Source organism: Anabrus simplex, chromosome 3 (genome assembly GCF_040414725.1).
Source record: "Anabrus simplex isolate iqAnaSimp1 chromosome 3, ASM4041472v1, whole genome shotgun sequence".
NCBI classification, from domain to species: Eukaryota; Metazoa; Arthropoda; class Insecta; order Orthoptera; family Tettigoniidae; genus Anabrus; species Anabrus simplex.
In genome coordinates, this window is record NC_090267.1 from 487,863,062 (window position 1) to 487,872,726 (window position 9,665).

The 9,665-nt window shown below is 39.9% G+C and overlaps 2 non-coding genes across 2 annotated transcripts; both read left to right on the forward strand.

Annotated features, from left to right (window-relative positions):
• The first annotated feature begins 6,457 nt into the window (after positions 1-6,457).
• On the forward strand, positions 6,458-6,529 carry TRNAC-GCA (transfer RNA cysteine (anticodon GCA)). Its single transcript has one exon. It is a non-coding gene; the product is annotated as a tRNA-Cys (tRNA).
• Positions 6,530-7,215: 686 nt separating this feature from the next.
• TRNAC-GCA (transfer RNA cysteine (anticodon GCA)) lies at positions 7,216-7,287 on the forward strand. The gene has a single exon. It is a non-coding gene; the product is annotated as a tRNA-Cys (tRNA).
• The last annotated feature ends 2,378 nt before the right edge of the window (positions 7,288-9,665 follow it).

Consider the following 9,665-nt stretch of genomic DNA (forward strand, 5'->3'; position numbering starts at 1 on the left):
TAGCACGAAAATAAGGTTGCGGGTTCAAATACCGTTATTATGTCCCGACCGATGTGAAATCGGATCTCGGTGGTTCATATTTGGGAGTTAACATATGTGACTAAGTTCTAAAGATGGGAAATAACAATATAAATTTTCGAAATAATAATAATAATAATAATAATAATAATAATAATAATTGTTACGGAGATATCCGTGGTAGTTAGAGGTGAAAGAAGGTGCGGGCTGGAATAGGTCTCAACTACAAAATTAAAGTTGATTTAAAACTTTAACAAAGGTTATATTTTCTTTTCAAAATCAACAAATAACAGAGTATAACAGGTACCAAGTAGCAGATCGACCATTAATAAATTGCAGCTCATTACAAAATTTGGGCTTCGAGCCCCAAGTTTACTTTCTGAGCTCTCAGCTCGCAATCACAATTGCTAAAGGGCAGAAAACCCGTAAGTACAAGGAGCACTTGCTCCTAATTACAATGTTAAGGAAAAGAGCAGACCCACTCTCAATTTTACAAGCCTATCAAAGGCCACAACAACTTTCACTTCAGACTGCCCTCAAGGCACACCCAGAAACAGGGGCATTAGATACCCATCCTACAGGGCCTTTACATGAGGAAAAACAAACATCAGGTTAAGTTACTGGCCCATAATGCAAAATAGAATGGAGGCGATAACTTGCGCTCCTACCCAACGTTTTTGTCTAAAAACCTATTTGGCGCTAGGCCGATAATGCAGGGGCTAATCCCAATCTATGGAGGTGACTAGTCGGCAAATTAAATTTAAGACTTTAAGAAGGAAGAGAGAAAAAAGGTTACGAAAACATAGTTACCTCAACTTCACAATGAAGGGGAGTTCGAGAGGGTGAAGCACTCTCTATCCCCGCTTTATAGTAAAAGAGATTTGAAGTTTATACATACACAGAAAGGAAATTTACATTTTAAAGGAATAGGTTACGTATTAAATGCTTCGAACCCTCCCCGAGAGTTAAACTGCTGAGCTAGCGAGAAATAAAGATGTTAACAGGCCATTACCTTGTTGAAGAACTTCTGCTTGAAGAAAGAGGCGCTTCCCGCCCCCTGCTACATATTCACACACTAAGAGAGATGTTACTGAAGTGGCCCCGAGACAAGAAAATCAGCAGTATATATACCCTCGTGGAACATTCGAGACCTTTCATGAATGATAACAACCCGCCCACAAACTTTTATTGGCCAACAGCAAAAACTAATACACAAGACGAGGAAGAAACACCTTATTGGTGGAAAATTAATTACGTAAATTCATGATTGGTTACATTCAAAACGGGCGGAAAGAAAGGATTTATATTGCCAACCCACAAACCACAGAACAAAATTTAGTAACAATAAAACTTAGGAATACAATATTTCTTCAAGAAAGTTCATTCCATTGCACCAGAGTGTGTTACCATAGTTTTGGGTAGCGACATCTGTTAGAGAATCTTCAAACTTCTTGATACGGAGCAAATAAACACAAATCAAAATAGACACAGTTCAGAACACTTCAAAATTACCAAATTTACAGTAGTGACATCTTCCGAGAAACCGTTGTGTTAATACAGTTTGTTTAAGTTCAGGCTTTCTCCAGTAGGGAAGTTTCAACTGGCGCAATATTTGAATTAGCGGCGTGGAGGTGTACCACCCGGTACAATAATAATAATAATAATAATAATAATAATAATAATAATAATAATAATAATAATAATAATAATGATAATAATAATAATAATAATAATAATAATAATAATAATAATAATATTTCAAGTAAATCATGTCTTAATTGATTAAGTGCCAAACTAGACCGCAATTGTAAAAGGAGTTATGCGTTAAACATAATAATAGTTAACTGCCACGTATAAATTGAAATTTAAAAAATCGAAATAATATTAATAATAATAACAATATTCCAAGGAAATCATAAATCAATTGCTAAGTGCCCAAGTAGACCGAAATTGTAAAAACTTATGCATTAACCATGAATATCGCTAACGGTGGTGTAACACGAGAAATTAATTTACCATAATAATAATAATAATAATAATAATAATAATAATAATAATAATAATAATAATAATAATAATAATAATAATTGAAGAATCAGAAGATTTTTTTATTTTTATTTACGAACACAATAATGATGGTGGGAATTGAATTGAAAATATTGAAATTTTCAAACCACTTTAATAATAATAATATTTGAAGTATCAAAAAAAGAAGCTACTTTTTTTAAATTTCAGATGAGAATAATAAGAGCGAGAAGTTGAAGTATTAGAGCGAGGATGATTACGGGTTACGATAATCACGATCTCCACTATTAATAATAATGTTGATGATAGTAATAATAGACTAATAATAATAATAATAATAATAATAATAATAATAATAATAATAATAATAATAATAATATTTAGTTTTTATGTTATTTTTATTATTATTTCGGATGGTGATGATAATTGATACTAGGGAAGTCAGCTGGCGAAATAACGTAATAATGTCACGTTGTTGTAAATAATAAGTTAAGTTAATATTTGTAATATGAAGGCAAATCTCTACATCTGGACCATTAGGTTACTGTAGAGTCGCTTTGTTGTTTCCTTCAGTTAACGATTAGCATATCTTGGTTAGCAACCCGGGGAGAGTTTGTAGTTCCCCGGATTGGTCTCATCTCGATAAAAGTGGAGGCGATGACAGGGGTCATGTGATCGCGCCCACTTGGCCAACAGGTAACTGGTCCGTGACCATCAATGGTCATTGTGTTAACGAGGGTAAATCTGATACCTTCAGATATCAACGGTTCCACCACCTAAATGGATGGGTGGTCAAAAGTGTCAAATATTGTGTAAAAAGTTTCAGGAATAATTTGCCAATCCCGGCAAATTAAAGATCAACAGATTTTGGTTGTGTGTAAAAAATTATTTTGTTTACTTAAATAAAATGCTCCTTTAGCATTTGCAAGGAAACAGTTCCAGGTTCTTGTTCTTGTAGCATAGTAAACCCTTGGTGACCGTTTAAATAGCCTAGGACGGGGCCTTCATATTTTTCCCTTAGATCTGATTTAATATATTATTGTTTTTTAGGTGTTTTGATGATGAGCCTTAAAGTTAATGATTAGTGTGTCCCGTTCAACCCTGTAGTACTAATTGGATGGCGCCCATACATTTAATTGGAGATCTTATATCTTCATATATTTTTTTATTGTTTATTAGTTGCGATAGATTCGGACCGTAACACCCCCTGAGATAAATGCTGGTTGGGACTCAAGGCTTTGAGCGGGTACATTACAAGATATGCTTGTTCCTCATGGTGTCACAGTTAACATCCAAGATTGTTTAAGAAAATGAATAGGCTTTGAAGTTAAACTTTAAGAAGAGACAGGAAGGGTACATATTGAGAGACTAATAGGCTTGGGTAAAACATATAAAATACTGCAATCTCCAATGAGTCGCTAACATACTTTCTTGTCATCAGAAATCATATTTATTTGCTCTGTAATTTTAGAAGAAATATTGTTGGGAGGATGCTTGATTAGTAACAGTGAAATCAGTTTTAAGTAACTTTTAAAATGCAATACCTATAAAAACAGAACTTCTAGTGATGTGTAGCAATTTCCATTATACTTGTTGATCAGTTGTAGGCTTACAGCCTTTTAGGATATGAGCACAGGTGCTTATTATTTTAGGAAGTAAGCTTAAGAACAGAAATTATGTAGCAAAATAAATTAAATGTATTAAATTGTGATTTCATTTAAGGCAAATGATGTTGCAGCAATAAGATTACAAAACATTCCTTGTGTTATACAATGTTTATGAACTCATCTCTTATTCACTGCCTAAGTATAGTATTTTTGATATATGATTGTTGATAGTTATTGTGAAAGAGTTTTGGTGAAGAAATCATATGTTTAATAAATTCTTCATTCCTACGAACAAGGATAACTTTCATGTCCCTGAAGGTTTATATTACAAGTCTACAAAGACTCCTGTCAGCACAGTACAGCTGCCCTTGTATCTGATAGTAGTATGAGTGATCAGTTTTCAAAGCTAGGTTTCCTGATACATCTCAAAGATACAAGTATTCCATAGTTTCACATGAAACCGTTTCATCTCTGCATGAATACGGACACTTGATTTCAAGAAGTTCATTCTCATCCAGAACTCGGTCAGGTGAAGCACACAAGTATGGATGTTCCGTGCTTATGAATAATCCACACTCATGTGCCTTCATAGAGTAAAGTTTCTCAAAAGCTTTTACTGCCACAGCTTCATACTTTCTTCCATGAACAATAGCAGACGTAGACAATTCATGACTTGATGTTACTTGAGCTAAGAATTGTTTTGTGTCAGTCCTCTCGGTAAGGTGACAAACACGTTTAAACAATGAGCTAGGTATTCTGATGGAGCGTTCTGTGAACAAGTGGATTTGCACTCTGTCCCCTACGTTTAAGTTCCACACCAGTACAATCCCCTGGAGAAACATCTTTCAACTTTCTAGAAGTTAAAAATGTCTTCTCACCAGATCCAAAATAATCATGATCTTTATAAACAGCTTTAAGATGTGCAGAGGGATACAACTGTAAGATTGGCATGGGATTTGGGGATGGGTAATTTGCAGTGAAGTTTATGGATAAATTTCTGAAGTACTCATTGTATGAAGAAGTATTTCGGAACTGGTGTGGCCGGGGATCGTGACTTCTTATATCTTGAACAGATGACTTGACCTGGACTGTCTTTAAAACTAGTGCATTAGCCGTAACTGGGGAGGCTTTACATTTTTTGCACTTGTGTAAAGATTGTAGCTGGCTGGTACAGGTTTCCTGGCAGATGAAGGTCTTGCTGATATTGAAATCTAACAAAGCATGTAATGTAGTACATACATGTTTGCAGTGAGCAAATGGTTCATATAAGCACTATGTTCACACTGGCACTCCTCAGTTAAGAAGTAGGGCCGATGACCTTCAATGTTAGGCCACTTAAAACAACAAGCATCATCAATTAAGAAGTCTGCTATTTTCAAGTCTACATGGTATACCACATCTCTTCTATACTCTGATGCAACTCTGCCTTTTAAAAATGGAAATGCCCCTTCCTGTGCCGAACGCAAGCACAACAAATACCTCTCTTTGTACATTTTACTACCCACACCTGATAACGTTGCTCACAGTTTTTTAAATATCTTGAAAAACACAGGGCTGTCACAGTTGGAAGGTATGTACTTTCATTTACGTCCTTGTACTTGTACTTGGTACTTTCATCATGAAAATATCCTCCTCCTCATCCTGCAGATTTTCCACATTAAATGTGGCATCATAATCTTCGAGCCTATAAAGGATAAAATACGCAATGTTACGCGGATATTGACGATTAAAGCATCCATAAAATTGACATTGCACTAGACCTATGTCAGGTTAAGAAAATATACAGCAGCTATAATCCAAACAACAATACCTCTTTATAAGTTCACCCTTCCTTCCATGAACTTTCGCATTTCTTATTCTGAGTTCCGCCTTCAACTGAAATAAATTCCAGTTCCCATAATTCTTTTTTTCACTCATTTCGATGTCTGACACAACAGCTGGTAGCATTCGAAATAATGAAGCATGTCCACCCATTCGTATGCGCCAGGATCCCTCCGTTCCTTACTGCACGCTTGTGACGGCAACACGAAGTTCGCCTAGAACACTCCCATTAGTAATGCTGTCGCACCTAACCGAACCTAACCTAACCAGTCATTACCAGAGGTTTTCGGTGGATCACAGCCTAACTTGTCACTATCAGTGGTTTTCGATACTCGTATATCACAACCCAACCTGTCACTATCAGTAGTTTTTGGTGGATCACAACCCAACCCGTCACACTCAGTGGCTTTCGGTGGATCACAGCCTAACTTGTCACTATCAGTGGTTTTCGATATATCACAACCTAAATAGTCACTATCAGTGGTTTTTGGTGAATTACAATTGTTTTCGTAAGGGATGCTAGAAGCCTGCTGGCCGCTTCGCGGCCCTAATCTGGGGCTTATGCCCCAACACCCCCTTTGCTTGTCTCCAGACCAATGGTTTTGCCACTAGCCGGACCTAACCAAACCAAACCAACGCTTTTCGTATTTGCCGGACGTATCTCATAATCGTCACGTTTTTGCTACTTCGCGTCAGCCGCATCAAATCGGATCGTTAATGTCTCTTTTACGAACCAGCTAGTGAAGTCTTTAGTGCCTGTAGATCGTGTTACGTCGTCTCAAACAGCCAAATATACCAGACCATTAATTTACACATCTAGCTGCCCTACACGTCCCTTCGAATTATCCGCCATGATTGCAAACCTCAACTTTCTAAACACGTCATACATGACGTCATGTAGACACATGAACAGCAGACGCGGATCCCGTGCTCGGCCGTGTCGGCGTATCCTGGACTCATACCTAATATCAACGGCGGAAAAGTGTGGGGGTATCGCTCAGTGGTAGAGCATTCGACTGCAGATCGAGAGTTCCCCGGCTCGAACCCGGGTGCCCCTGGTATTTTCGATAAATTTTTACTTCATGGTTAAACTGCTCATCAACTCGCAGGGACCATTCAAAGACGCTAGTTGGAATGAGTGGATTAGTGTAATCTTATCTTGGTCTTTCTTTCTTAATCTGCTTACAATCCAGGTTTGGCTTTTCCCTCGGACTCAGCGAGGGATCCCACCTCTACCGTCTCAAGGACAGTGTCCAGGAGCGTGAGACATTGGGTCGGGATATACAACTGGGGAGGATGACCAGTACCTCGCCCAGGCGGCCTCACCTGCTATGCTGAACAGGAGGCTTGGTAGGGGATGGAATGATTGGAAGGGATAGACAAGGAAGAGGGAAGGAAGTGGCCGTGGCCTTACGTGAGGTACCATCCCGGCATTTGCCTTGAGGAGAAGTGGGAAACCACGGAAAACCACTTCCAGGATGGCTGGGGTGGGAATCGAACTCACCTCTACTCGGATGACCTCCCGAGGCTGAGTGGACCCCGTTCCAGTCCTCGGACAACTTTTCAAATTTCGTGGCAGGGCCTGGAATCGAACCCGGTCCTCCGGGGGTGGCAGCTAATCACACTAACAACTACACTACAGAGGCGGACATCTTATTTTGGTACATATAATATTTCACAGTTTGAGCGGATGGACTATGCGTGACTTAGGGCATGCAGTAAATACTTGAACGTGCAGGGCGTGGGGGGTATAGCTCAGTGGTAGAGCATTCGACTGCAGATCGAAAGGTCCCCGGTTCAAGCCCGGGTGCCCCCTGGCATATTCGACGAATTTTTACTTCATGGTTAAACTGCTCATCAACTTGCAGAGAGCCTTCAAAGACGCTAGTTTGTAACGACTGTATCTCTGTATATGGGGGAATTTGCTCAGTGGTAGAGCATTCGTCTGTACATCTAAAGGTCGCCGGTACAAACCCGGGTGCCACCTCTGTTTTTCGACAAATTATAGTCCACCTCAGTGGTGTAGTGGTTACCGTGATTAGCAGCCACCCTCCGAGGCCCGGGTTCGTTTTCCGGCTCTGTCGCGAAATTTGAAAAATGGTACGAGGGCTGAAACCCTGTCCACTCAGCTTCGGGGGCGTCAAATGAGTAGAGGTGGGTTCGATTCCCACCTCAGTCATCCTGGATGTAGTTTTCCGTGGTTTTCCACTTCTCTTCCAGGTAAATGCCGGGATGGTACCTAACTTAAGACCACGGCCTCTTCCTTGTCTATCCCTTCCAATCTTCCCATCCCCCCACAAGGGCCCTGTACAGCATAACAGCTGAGGCCGCGTGGGCGAGGTACTGGTCATTCTCCTCCGTTGTATCACGCAACGCAATGTCGCATGCTCCAGGACACTGCCCTTATGGCGGTTGAGGTGGGATCCCTCGCTGAGTCCAAGAGAAAAACCAACCCTGGAGGGTAAATAGATTAAGAAAGAGAGAAAAGAGGAAGTACAACTAGAAACAAACAATCCAGCAATGTGATAGATGTGCTTATTGTTTTAAGAGGAAGTAGTTCTACAACTAGACGAAATCAACCCAGTCCACATCTGTCATAGTGGTGATTATTGTTTTAGGAGGAGGTACAACTAGACGAAAACAATCCAGTCGTGTGTCCAGCTCTGTGATAGATGTGATTATTGTTTTAAGAGGAAGTAGTTCTACAACTAGACGAAATCAACCCAGTCCACATCTGTCATAGTGGTGAATATTGTTTTAAGAGGAGGTACAGCTAGACGAAAACAATCCAGTCGTGTGTCCAGCTCTGTGATAGATGTGATTATTGTTTTAAGAGGAAGTAGTTCTACAACTGAACGAAAACATCTGGGTGTTTCAGTTTAAGCATACGATATAGATAATTCTTAAAACTATGCGCCTCTCATCAAAGTACTTAACACTAGAACGGCCAGAGCGGTCATTTTGACCGTTAGCGAATTTCAAGGTATTTCCACGCTCGTACTTTGTAATGCACGAAGTTGTGCTTTTGTGACTTTTAATCTTTTAGGGTTATGTACATTTACGCCAAAAATTACATCCGTAGTTGATAAGGGAACAGCGATATTGTCCCTTATATAACTTGCATAAATTGCTTGTCAAGTGCCTAAATAGGCTTGTAAACAAATTGAGACTCTTATTTTTTACCATTTTTCATAAAGGAATTCAATAGCAAGTCCGTCAAAATATTTCATTGTTACCTATTAGAAGTGAGAGAATATTAACAATTATTAATACTTAACAATGGATTGATCTGTATACAGTACATCCCAATTGTTAACTATGTTGCTTTAAAATTAATAATTGAACATTCGCATGTTTCCCAGATCCTGGATGCTAGATATATGTCAGTAAGTGGCAGCGGTCAAAATGACCGCCTGTGGCCTTTATAGGTATGAGGAAAGTTCGACCGTTCTAATATTAATTACAGACTCAGAATAATGGCTTTCATAGACTGGGTAACTCTCAATATGCTCTCTAACAAGCAGCAGTGTTTCTGGTGGTAAAGCAGACTGTTTGGGGTTCTTTCCTCTTAAGTACTTTGGAATCTGACCAAGTAGCAGATGTCTTTGCTGTCTTCTCACTCGTTTCAATCCTACACCATACAATGAACAGAACGCTTTCAAGCGTACGTTTTTCACCCAACTTTTACATGGTATTTGAATGTGGATGGAACTGCTCGTGTACTACTTCTTCTTCTTAATCTGTTTACCCTCCAGGGTTGGTTTTTCCCTAGGACTCAGCAAAGGATACCACCGCCACCGCTTCAAGGGCAGTGTCCAGGAGTGTAAGACTTTTTGTCGGGGGATACAATTGGGGAGGATGACCAGTACATCGCCCAGGCGGCCTCATCTGATATTGTGAACAGGGGCCTTGCGGGGGGATGGTAAGAATGGAAGGGATAGACAAGGAAGAGGGAAGGAAGTGGGCGTGACCTTGAGTTAGGTACCATCCCGGCATTTGACTGGAGGAAAGTGGGAAACCACGGGAAACCACTTCGAGGATGGCTGAGATACTCAGTTGAGCTCCCGAAGCTGAGTGGGTCCCGTTCCAGCCCTCGTACCACTTTGCAAATTTCGTGGCAGAGCCGGGAATCGAACCCGGGCCTCCGGGGGTGGCAGCTAATCACACTAACCACTATACCACAGAGGCGGACAT